At 38.0% G+C, this 13,507-nt stretch overlaps 1 protein-coding gene across 1 annotated transcript in view; it reads left to right on the top strand.

Annotated features, from left to right (window-relative positions):
• slc6a9 (solute carrier family 6 member 9) overlaps positions 1–13,507 on the top strand; it is a 56,949-nt gene that overhangs the window by 24,960 nt on the left and 18,482 nt on the right. The gene's annotated exons all lie outside the window — the stretch shown is intronic.

Below are 13,507 nucleotides of genomic sequence, written 5' to 3'. Positions count from 1 at the left end.
GGGGCTTTATAACAGAAAGCTCTTCCCCCTGCTGTAACCTTCGCTATTCAAGGTACCAACAAATAGCCTGCATCTTTTGATCTAAGTAGGCATGGCAGTTCTTAAAAGACCAGAGGTTCACTCAGGTACTGTGGTGCGAGACCATTTAGTGCTTTATAGGTTAATAATAGTATTTTATAATCAATGTGAGATTTCACTGGGAGCCAATGCAGTGTGGATAAGATCGGGGTGATGTGGTCGTATCTTCTGGTTCTAGTTAGGACTCTAGCAGCTGCATTCTGGTCTAACTGGAGTTTGTTTATGCTCCTACTGGAACATCCAGGCAGTAAGGCATTACAGTAATCTAGTCTAGAGGTGAGGAAAGCATGATCTTTTTTCTGCATCGTGTAGTGACATTTTATTTCTTATCTTAGCAGTATTTCTGAGATGAAAGAAGGCTATCATAATAATATTATTATGATTATTACCTTACTTAATAGTAATAATATTATTATTACCCTTCTTCTACTCTGTTGGATTGAATGGAAATAGAAAATGACCTATTTTAACCTCCACATATACAAACCGTTGATTTGATTATGTTGGAGTGTTATTCAGGTCACAGGTATATATACAATTTTGACACCATAAACTCCAAAGAGACAGGGTTAAATCCATCAAGATATCTTTAATGAGCCAGCAGAGTGGCCCACAATTAAGATTAAAATAAGAAATTATACAACATTTAATGCTGTTTTATCACATGTAATACATGTATAATTTCCAATATAACAGTTTTTTTGTTTAACAATTTTAGCGACAGTAACAATTAGGCTTTGTATTGTATCACCACAATATAAGGCAAATTGCTATGCTGGCAAAGTAACACAAAGACATGACCACATGCTGCACTGCTATGAGTAAAACTGTATTGGCATTTTAGTTGTGTTTATTAAACTCAGATTGATGGAAAAGGCAGGTCGTGCCGTTCTAGTGCTCTGTTGTCTGTAAATACTCGCACAGACAACTTAAGTGAGGATTTTGAATAACTTTAACTTTGCCATCACTCAATTTCTGCAAAGTCTCTTCCTCCTCCACTCAATCATGTGCTCACTGCATTACTCATATTCCTAATGTGATTTATAGGTCAGAAGTAGTCTTTTATAATCAATGCGAGATTTAACTGGGAGCCAATGCAGTGTGGATAAGATCGGGGTGATGTAGTCATGTCTTCTGGTTCTAGTTAGGACTCTAGCAGCCGCATTCTGGTCTAACTGGAGCTTGTTTATGCTCCTACTGGAACATCCAGACAGTAAGGCATTACGGTAATCCAACCTAGAGGTGACGAAAGCATGAACTTTTTTTCTGCATCATGTAGTGACAATATATTTTTTATCTTAGAAATATTTCTGAGATGAAAGAAGACTATCCTAGTAATATTATCTACATGAGCATCAAATGAAAGACTGGAGTCAATAATCACTCCAAGGTCTTTTACTGCTGCACATGACGAAACAGAAAGTCCATCCAGAGTTACTATGTATTCAGAACGCTTACTTCTAGCGTTGTCCTAGTACAAGTACTTCTGTCTTGTCAGAATTCACTAGAAGGAAGTTACTAAGCATCCAGTGTCTAATGTCTTTTACACATTCCTCAACGTTATTAAGATGCTGTCTGGCTTTGCTGAAACATACGACTGTGTATCATCAGCATAACAGTGGAAGCTAATTCCATGTTTATGAATAATTTGACCCAGAAGTAGCAGATATAAAGAAAAAAAAACATTGGGCCTAAAACACAACCTTGCGGAACACCAAACTTTACCTCCTTTGAGTTTGTGGTCCATGTGGACATGATTGCATCACACAATTCCTGCAACTTTTCCAGGCACACATTCATGCTGCGAATCTCCCTTCTACCACATCCCAGAGGTGTTCTATTGGATTCAGATTCGGTGACTGGGAAGGCCACTGAAAAACACTAAACTCATTGTCATGTTCATGAAATTAGTGTGACATGGTGCATTATCCAGCATTATTCTGGAACTAGCCATTAGAAGATGGGTAAATTGTGGCCATGAAAGGATGCATATGGTTAGCAGCAATACTCAAATAGGCTGTGGCATTCAAACAATGATTGATTGGAATTAATGGGTCCAAAGTGGACCGCATCTGCATGATTTTTTGCATTGCTGCCAGACAATTGGCTGATTTAGATAACTCCCCTGGTTCTACTCTGTTGGACTGAATGGAAATAGAAAATGACCTATTGTGACCTCCACATATACAAAGAGTTACCTAAAGTATATCAGTGCCCTTGTCTAACATATTTGCTTAGATATAAGACTTAAAGTGATGTAAATGAATATTAAATTGTTGATTTGATTATGTTGGAGTGTTATATAATTTTGACACATATATACAATTTTGACACCATAAACTCCAGACAGGGTTAAATCCATCGAGATCTCTTTAATGGTCTAGCAGAGGCGCCCATAATTGAGATTAAAATCAGAAATTATACAAGATTTAATACTGTTTAATCACATATCATACTAGTATAATTTCCAGTATAACAGAAATTTGGTTTGGGTTTTGTTGGGTTTGTTTTTGTTTTTTGTTTAATAATTTTAGCAAAGATAACAATTTGCCTTTGTATTGCATCACGGTAATACGGGAAATAAGTATTACGGTAAGTATTACGGTAATACGGGTAATAAGGGAAATAAGTATTACGGTAAGTATTACGGTAATACGGGTAATACGGGAAATAAGTATTACGGTAAGTATTACGGTAATACGGGTAATAAGGGAAATTGCTATGCTACCAAAACGTGACCACATGCCGCACTGTTATGAGTAAAACAGTATTGGCCTTTTAGTTGTGTTTAGTAAACTCAGATTGAGAGATGATGAACGGGACAGGCTGTGCAGTTCTGGTGCTCTGTTGTCTGTAAACTTTTAACTTTGCCATCACTCAGTTTCTGCAGCGTCACTGTCCCCTCCACTCAATCATGTTCTCACTGCATTACTCATTAATGTGATTTTAATGAAGACTCACCAAAGGTCCTAGCACAAGAAACAACAAAAATATGGTTTTAACGAAATACTAAATTAAATATACTGTAGTCAAGTCTTCTTTAGCTGGGCCTGGATTTTGCTTAAAAATGTTTACATTTATGGCATTTGGCAGACGCCAGATAGCAGAATACATAAATGACCGGATAAGTAGACGGAACATCTCTGTTAAAATTGGAAACGTTCTGAATATTTCACAAGTTAAAATAACGTATAGGTTAACATAAAAATTTAAATGACAAACATTCAAATACAATTCAAATGTAATGATTTTAACATTTTACAAATACATCCTACTTGCTGAGAAGTCCATGGTCTCTTAAAGTTGTTTCCGAGGAGAGCTTGGAAGTTCTTTAACCCTTTGCTGGATTTTCAGTGATGTGACATCTCTTGGCAGAGTTCCAGAATGCAAAACATCTGGGAGTGTTAGCCTTTATTGGGAGTCTCCCAACATTTTTGGGAGGAAACTTGGGGGTATATGAATGTATGTGTATGTGCATGTGAGAGTTGCTATGATCTGAAATCTCCTATGGGGCGATGGTGTCACGTTAAGTGTAAAAGTGTATACGCAGAACAATCAAGACAAACTTTGAGGTGGATCAACATTGCATTATAGCACTGAATGTGACTCATGGTGCTCTGGTTTGTGCTCAGCCTGTAAGCATAGTCAGCCTAGCCTCATATAAAACTTCCACCTTAACACTTACTTCTGGATAGCACTGTGCTGAGGTATCTCTTATGATCATTAAACATACAAATATTATGACTTATAGCAAAAACAATGACCTAGACCTGTCAGCATATTATGATTGATGATGGCCTTTGACCTAGACCTGTCAAATTAATTTGACGACTTATACCGACCATCTTCTCTCTCTGGCAACACTGGTCTGAGCTGACAAGTCTACAGTAACTCTACTAATCACTCTTTACAACATTGATGAGCAGAAAAGCATCTCAGAACACATAACATGTCAAACCTTTAGATGGATGGGCTGAAACACCAGGTTCCACTCCTTTCAGCCGAGAACAGGAAACTGAGGCTATAATGAGTATTTTATAGTATGATGTATTTTATAATTACACATTTTAGACTAGAATGTCTCATGTCTCAGTTGATGCCCTATGACCTTAGTGATTGTCACCTCTCAGCTCAATTATCATCACTTGTGTTCCTCCATATTCTGAGAGACAGATGAGTAGGCTGGAATCAGATAACTGAAGTGAATGCTGGTGTGTCTGCCTTCCTCACACTCCAGTCCTGTCACACAGTTACAGTTCTTTCATGCCCCGATCTTTGCTAAATGCTCTTTACATACAGGCAGTATGCAGGGGCTAAATGTGGTGGATTGTGAGAACACAATATAATGAAAGCAGCTCTGGAATATGTAATAAGTATGCGTATCTTTATTTGGTGGGAATAATCCAAATATGGCGTCAATACACCACACCCGGAGCTACCTTTACATGCTGTATAGACATTCCTTGGTGTACTCAATGAGCCTAAAACAGTGTTCCCAGTCTTATAGAGATCTGCTTGGTACGCCTATTTTTATTTGACCAGTAACAGTTTTGTATTCTCAAAAAAATATAATTGAGGAAACAAATGTGTACTCAAGTCTATTTACAGCTAAGCTACTTATACGTTTTAGGCAAGACTAGTACAATGCTTTAGAGGTCAGTTTAGCTAGGTAGCTTTATATCCTTTGTGGCATGCGGAGGGAGTTTCTCAACCAAACATTCCACTAGGAATGAGAAGTTGAATGTGGGAATGTGCACGTTTATTAGCATTTCCAAACCTGAAGGATGGAATATAATGTTAGAGCAGTTTAGTTACAGTATGATTCCATGGATGAGTATGGGTTAATAAAATGTAGGTAGGGTAGGTCTGCTCAGTCAACTGTTCCTTGCCAGTGTCTAGATCTGAAGCTGTTTGATGGTGGAGGTGATGTTAATGACTCCAGGCACCATACTTAATAGAGGTTTCCTGTCAAATGGAGGTTTTGACTTGGCCAAAGATATGTCAACATTTTCAGTTTCGGTATTAATTTCAGTCTCACGTGATCCGATCACAAGTGGGCAGCTGAGGTTTATAGCCGTTAACACACGGCATTTTCTTGTGTTTCGAACGTCTCCGCTGACACAAGCTGTGGAGAAATAAAAATCAACCCGTAACACATATCAACAGTGCGACTGAATGAGCCTCGACTGAGCCCGAAGACTGCTAACATGGCAGTACTATTGAAAAGGTATTTTGATGTTATCCAGGATGCATCTGGATGCTTTGCTTTTCACCCTTGAAATATAACGTGGATACATGTCCCAGACCTCCGCACCTCCGATGACCTGAGTGATTGGATTACAAGAAACATTTGACCCCATTCACGTCTGTATTTAGCACTGTCTGATCTGACCACCTGATATCGTTGGGTCCGAGTCGAGACCAAGTCCTTACCCGATTGAGTCTATATTGTGTCCTCCAGTTCGAGCTCTCCCCCACAGTTATATAATTTGAGAGAGAGAGAGAGTACAGAGTAGAGTTACATTCGCGCATGTCATAACAATCATGCTTTATCAGTGCTTTTAATCTGTCTAAGAATGACAACAAATTCATTTCTGAACACAGCTCTGTTCTTGTAACTTTTTATTTTTATTTTCATTCCTAAAATGAAATAAAAAAATCCCTATCAGCAGGGTTTATGATATTTACTACATTTCACATTTTACATGAAATTCAAGACTGGAATCACCAAACGCTAATGTTCAGAGGCGGGCGATATGACTACGATCTTATTTCACGATAACGATACGCTTTCCCAGGTAGGTGTATCAGTATTCACGTAATTAATACTACAGTAATTGAATAAAGCAATTAAATGTAAAATATAATAGACTTCACTGTATGGCATTACTGAAGCTATTCAGAGTGAGTGAGTGATTTTCTCTTTGTCTTTTGTTGATTGATTAGCATTAATTACACAGACAGCAGCAGGTTTATTAGACTGCTGTCACTTTAAGACCTAATGCACAGATCTACTGCATATACTGTATTGACACACCTCCGATTTTTTCCCCCAACTGTTTACATCCACTTAAGACATAACTGACTGTGTTTGCATGAATACTCGTCCAGACCTGCATTTTGACCTTATGTGTGTGTATTTATTCAATAATTGTAATAACCCAATTGTCATAACCCGCTAAACTGAGCTCAATTCCGTACTCGCATAATGAGGCGGTTACTCCCTGGTCAGGCAGGGAGACATTCATTAAATTCTTGTTATCCGGGGCGATTCTAGAGTCTGCTGGGGGCCCTAGGAAAAAATTCTCAGGGGGCCCCTCCAACCAGCGTTTATCACTATTATGTTATAACTAATCTGACACCAACCAACTTTTGTATTAAGCTATTTCAAATCTTCACATTAGTACAATTTTCAAACTATAAATACAAAGAACAATAAAAAAACAAATAACTAAATAAATAAATTTTAAATAAAAATATTTACAAATATATAGAGCAAAATATAAATACATAGAACGATAAAACATTGTAAAAACACTTAAAATAAAAACAATGTTAAACATGTTACAAACTATACATCTAAAAACTGATATTTTCGTTTTCTTAGGGAAGTAAACCCACATTATCAGGCCAGTGCTCATCAACATTCAGCCATCTACTGTTATGCTTAAACAAAACAATCGTCATCATCTGATCCACTTAAAACTGTCTTGCTTTCTTTTTTCCTCTTTTTCTCTCTTTATTGTTTTTCACGTCCTGACGGAAAAGTCCTCTTCATTTTGCCCAGCTTACTTTCATTTTGATTTCACAAATAAACGCACTTGTACGAAATGTCAGAGGACGAGGTCAGGATGGAGCAGCTGCTCGTCTGATAGGGCTCCGAGTATGCTGAAGCCCATGGGCATAGCTGGAGTGGCTCATCAGGAGAATTGGGTGAATTCCTGGTGGGCCGCTCATAAATCGAGCTCATAAAATAAGCATGTGTTACATTATTGCGTGACTAATAACTAAAGTAAGGAATTACGCTACATTTGTATTTAATGGAGTGCATTAGTTAAATATGCATTAAAAAGTGCTGTTTTCTCTCTCTCTCTCTCTCTCTCTCTCTCTCTCTCTCTCTCTCTCTCTCTCTCTCTTTTGTACTCAGGTCATTAGCATGGAGATATAAACAAATCGTCATCACATGCCATGGCGCGAGCTGGCAAAAAAGTATATTTCTTACTAAAATACTTCACTTTTTTTTCATAATGTTACCGTTGGACTTTTTGTAGCAGAAAACAATACTCAGTATATCATTTATTATTTACCTTTATATTCTTGTTGAAACATGTCAGTAATAAATATAACAGGATAGTAAGAACTGAACTGTCACTTCATTTAACAGTTCTTCCACCACAAAAAAAAAAAAAAAAAAAAAAAAACAATGAGCTGGTATTGGGCATTAAACTCCTGAGCTGAAAATGGGTCCCACTCTGGCCCTGCCCATGGTAGAGGTAGTGCTCCTGGTCAAGATGGCATCCTGTTCTGAGTACAGTGTAGTGGGGTAAACTTTCGGGGTTAGTAAAATGACTGATGTGTATATGCTGCATGCACAGCTATTAAAGAAGAGGCTGCTGAATGTAGCAGAGGCCAATGAAATTGCATTCCGTAATTCGTTGCCACATCTCGTGTCACAGGTTTGCAGTGCGCTGGATGGTACACACATCCCGGTTCACTTTCATTTTACATTAATGGCATTTTGGCAGACGCCGTTATCCAGAGTGACTTTTATTTATCTCATTTGTAAAACTGAGCAATTGAGGGTGAAGGGCCTTTCTCAAGGGCCCAACAGTGGAAGCTTGGCAGTGCTGGGACTTGAACTCCTGACCTTCTGATCAATAACACCGAGCCATTAACTACCAAGCCACCACTGCCCATCCTTCTACGCAAAAATTTAGTTTCCAAACAATTTTTTCCACAACATTTAAAGTATCAACATAGAGTGCATGTGTTAAAGTTAAACGAAAAAGATTATGTCGACACTTCCATCAGCTATATAGGTAAACATTTCAATGTGCTAAACCTTTTATCGCAAAAAAAAAAAAACCCTTGGATAGAAACGTGGCTATTGTTGTTTTCTGAAAATATTACTGCCGAAAAGTCGACGGGAATGACATGAGGCCCCTTTCCGTCTGTCAGGTCATTGCAACTCGTAATTGTCACTGCGGTTGCCACGTTTTCAGACATTGCTGTGGAGTAAAGTTTGTCAGCCCTCGGGGGGGCCCTAACGGCCTGAGGCCCCAAGCAGTTACCTGCCTTGCCTGTTCACAAGCTGCACCCCTGCTCGTTAATTTTATGTTGTTATTTATTTTTTATCTTTCTTTCCATGTTACAGATGATGCGGACTCGACCTGTACTCGGAAAAACTTCCGAGTACAAAATGTCCATGTCAAGTTCGAATACAAATTTACCCGAGTGCATGACAAGTCCGAGTCCGTTCACTGACTTGGCCATCATTACCGGGAACGCCCATGATATCCGTTTATGCCGTGAGCACATCGCCGAATATATGGCTAATAGCACTGAGTAACGTCGCTGCTACAGTCGAAACTGTGCATGGAACGTATTCATTTAACATGTTAAGACATACTAGTCTTTTATATCATAGCTTTAACCCTTGTGCGTCCTTATGGACATTTTTGTCTTTTTCATATTTTTTTTTTATTACATTTTTATAATTTTGTCTGTCTTAATGCATCAGCTATTACTCAAGATTACTCAAGATTCAAGATTGCCGTTAGACCCCCTTTCAATATGTAACGTTAAAAAAATTTATCTTTAAAAAAAAACGCATTTCTGCATTTAATTTTTTTTTTTAAATCTTATATGAAAACAGAATAATGTTCCAGAGTACATATTTTAACCAGAGAATAGCATGTAGTATTACGTTTTTTATTATTAAATGTAGCCTACTTGTGTTTCTAGATATAGATTCATTGATTATAGGCTTTATGTGGTAAAATGTGTAGAAATGAAAATGAAGAAATTGAATTAAATGTGAATCTTTTGTCTTTTAAAAGTAATTTTTTAGGGGAAAACAAAAGTAAAAATAAAAAGCTGCTGTCCTTGTTTTCATTTTTATTATAAAATGAAGAAAAAAAAAAGAATGAATGCGACGTGCACAGACCTACACGCACCCCATCTCGCGATTGAAAACCCTTGGTCTGGTAACTAGTCCCCTCCAAAATATCACACACTGCGAATTCTGTTCAATTTTTATCTTAATTAATTCATATATCATTTTTAAGTTGTTTTAAGGAGATTAATTATGGTAGAGCAGCTTGTTGTACTCACACTATTTTTAGTGTGTGTGTGTGTGTGTGTGTAGGACAGGTGAACAGCTTGCGTTGGCTCCCCAGGCTACATTCCTGCATCACTTGACAGCTATGCTCACTGAGCACTAATTAAATGATTCAGTTCAGTTTTTTTTTAAAATTCAGTTTTATTTGTATAGCGCTTTTAACAATGGACATTGTCCCAAAGCAGCTTTACAGGCATATATATAAATAATATATACATACTTAGGATATATCAATTCAGGATATGGATTTTAAACGTATAAATTTATCCCTAATGAGCAGCCAGAGGCGACGGTGGTGAGGATAAACTCCCTGAGACGATATGAGGAAGAAACCTTGCGAGGAACCAGACTCGGAAGGGAACCCGTCCTCATCTGGGTGTCGTGATTGTATGATTATAAATAAATCCCTTCTATAACTGTACTAATTCTACATGGTGAAATAGTGCGGTCGTGTAACCAGGAAAATTCATTGCAGTTTGTACATGAAGTCTGTTTTGTTGAACTTCTCCACTCCACTCCACAGCAATTGTAGTCCTAGCCATCATAGCATAACTGTTCATATGAACTGCGGTCCAAAGCCGTCTTTACTGTTTTTAACTGGTACCATCCTCAGTAATATCAATGATGTTTAGGCTGCAGCATCTGACTTCCAATTGATGAGAACTCCATCCAGAAGTAGGATGGATCGGGCAGGTCCGGAGAGCAGAAGGAGACAGGATCACTGGAATCTCAGGAGGATCATGTGTAGCTCAACAGAAAGAGAGAGGGAAAGTGAGGGAGAGATTATTAGGTATGCTTATTGTCCTGTAATGGCTAAGGACAATGTACTTTGCGTGAGTGCAAGCTCCGGGAAGACTAGTTATAGACATAACTAAAAGGTAGAGCCAGAAGGGAACACAGACATAAGGCGGCCAGCCACTCCACCATCAACAAGCCTCTGTGTTTGTGTAGGAAGGGAGGGCGTCCAAGCATCCAAACATTCCAGTTCACCATAACACTCTGTGCTTGTGAGCCTCTAGATCGGCTCCTTTACCTAAGAAAATATCGATTAAAAACTATTCACAAAAAGCTTGAGTAATAAATATGTTTTCAGCCTGGACTTAAACACTGAGACTGTGTCTGAGTCCCGAACACTAATAGGAAGACTGTTCCATAACTGTGGGGCTCTATAAGAGAAAGCTCTTCCCCTGCTGTAGCCTTCACTATTCGAGGTACCGTCAAATAGCCTGCACCTATTGATGGAAGTAGGCGTGGCGGATCTTAAAAGACCAGAAGTTCACTCAGGTACTGTGGTGCGAGACCATTTAGTGCTTTATAGTTCAGTAGTAGTATTTTATAATCAATGCGAATTTTTACTGGGAGGCAGTGCAGTGTGGATAAGATCGGGGTGATGTGGTCATATCTTCTGGTTCTAGTAAGGACTCTTGCAGCTGCTTTCTGGACTAACTTCTGCATCGTGTAGTGACATTATATTTCTTATCTTAGCATCTTGAAGCCATTTTTTGTCAATTTCGTATTGTTGTCTTTAATACGGTCACGACAACGATTATGAAACCATACATAAAGAAGTACACTTTAAAACACTTTTGCTGCAGGTTGCTTAGTGCACTAATATTGCTGTCCTTTTTCAATACAATTTGAATTTGTAACCATAAAGTTTTCCTATGGATCCACAGAAAAACATGGGGCTTTGTGCCTGTTTTGCGGTCTTGGACTCTTACTCTTTAGGCCTGGTCTTGTCTTAGTCTTGAGTGGTAAGTCACACGCTTAGTCATAGTCTTAGCCTTTGTTTGTTTGCATGGATCTTGGTCTTGTCTTTGTCTTAGACGGGTGTCCAACTCAAGGCCCGTGGGGCCCGTGGACCTCTGTACAGTGCACATGGGCTGAAATGCTGGTTACAATCGACGTTTATTTGCTAAGCAAGTCAGACCCACGTCTATAGGAATGCACCAGGTGTTGGCCTTTTGTATGATTTAAAAATTTACTCCAAATCCCAAAATATATCACCCAGTGTAGAAGCAATATACTATATATATATATATATATATATATATATATATATATATATATATATATATATATATATATATATATATATAAATGTATAAAGAAATATTGACTGAGTGCGAAAACAACATGTACGTTCTTAGCAGTGAAAATCCTAAGTTATTAAGTTATTCTAAAGTTAGGTAAGTTAGGTAAGTTATTCTAAAATATCTTTCTAAACATTTTATTGTAAGGATTTGCAAAACATACACAGTATTTTAAAAAAAAAAAAAAAAAAACAAGAAAACTTTAATTACTTTAGTAAACATCACCTTGTGCGTACAGTTGAATAGCTTCTGTTAGACCGTCTTTTCCCTAGAAACATCCTATTGTACTTTTAGAACCTGGGATATTGGTGTTAATCAACAGAATATATAATGCGTTTGGAAAAAAAATTATTTACGTTATGGCCCTCAGGGTCTCACAAAAATGCTGATGTGGCTCGGAGAGAATTTGACTTTAACACCCTTGGTCTACACTGAGACAGTCTTGACTACAACAATTTCCAACATTAGCATTGCTGATTGTGGTTTTTTTTTGTCATTTAAGTACAAGTTTTAAGCTTGAGAATATATTTAAACCTGCAGGTCAATTACTTGGCTACAGAATTAGCTTTAACCCAAAGCAACACAAATACATCAAGACCCATTTTGATTGATTTGAGGTGACCCCCGCAATGCCGTCTTTCCTAACCCAGCAACCTAATGCAAACCCAAGGTTGCCCTTCCCAATCCTGTTCTCCTCGCTAGTTATTCATCAAACAAGTACTTTGTTTTCAGAGGCTATGAACCAATGAGGGTGCAGAAATGTGGCCCGCTACTTCCAGGGTGAGAAGCCTAAGCTCAGTGTCTTTGGCTGAATTACTTTCACCTCACAGAGATTGCATAATGGGACCTTTAAGAGCTTTGTCCACACAACTTTATCTAATCCTTCTGGAGGAGAATGAAGCCCCTCTTATTTACCTCTTGAATGATGTTTAGGGAAATTTGAGGGGCCTAAAGCAGATGTTGGTCTAGGAAAGGCTGTTGCCTAATGCGTATATGATGAGTTTAACCTATTTTTACATGTCTTCAGTCATTTTAGACATGTTTCAAAATTACAGCGTGACAAAAAGGCATTATTGTGAAGAGGGTAATTTTAAGATTGTTGCACTGAGCTCTGAGTTCTGCGTTTCAGCGTTCTGAAAATCTTCTTAAGCTCATATTATTATATTATTAACATCAGTTGAAGCATGTTAATCGCTCTGTCACTTTTTGGATATTTGTAGTGCGCAGTGAAGCTGCACTCACTCTGGGACATTTACTCTCCTGTGGTGAAGGAATTTCTCCCTACGGAGAGAAATACGGAAAACATGGTGTTGAGAATGCACCCATCCATCCTCCAGGGGTCATGTGGGTTCAGAAGGTTGGGCAGGAGGTCAGGCCTCCAGCAATGATGAACCTTGTATAACCAAAGTATTTGAACAGATGGCTTCAGCTGTTTCTAAATGTGTTGCCTTGACTCTGAGAAAAAAACAAAACAAACAAAAAAAAAACACTCTCACTATCGTTCAGGTTGTCTTTCATGTATTTTACTCTCCATAATATCTCCATAATGCTTATTATATTAAAGAATACACACTTTTCTTTATTAGTCACTGTTCATATCATGCATCTTGCTGTCTTTTCCCATGCATTAGTAATTGGTTGTCAGTGGTTTAAGTGATCTGTTAATGAGAAGTCTAGACTTAATGGGCCTCTTAATGAAACGTCTGGACTTTTCATTAAAAGAACCTGTAAAGTGCACCATAGAAAGTGAGCTATCCTTTTTAAAAAGCTATTTTGTTTACAGCATTTTAATGTATACATGATGTTCTGACCACTGAGAAATCTCTTCCTTCTTAGTATTGTTCTTGCTTTCTCTTAATCAGTGCACATGCTTGTATTTGAGTTGTGTAAGGTTGCCAACATCTTTCTCTCGCTCTCTCTCTCTCTCTCTCTCTCTCTCTCTCTCTCTCTCTCTCTCTCTTTTCATAACCATACTTGTATGAAGAAAGCAGTGGTT

The sequence above is a fragment of the Ictalurus punctatus genome, chromosome 7, assembly GCF_001660625.3.
Source record: "Ictalurus punctatus breed USDA103 chromosome 7, Coco_2.0, whole genome shotgun sequence".
In the NCBI taxonomy this organism is placed as follows: Eukaryota; Metazoa; Chordata; class Actinopteri; order Siluriformes; family Ictaluridae; genus Ictalurus; species Ictalurus punctatus.
This window is presented reverse-complemented; position numbering and strand designations above follow the sequence as displayed.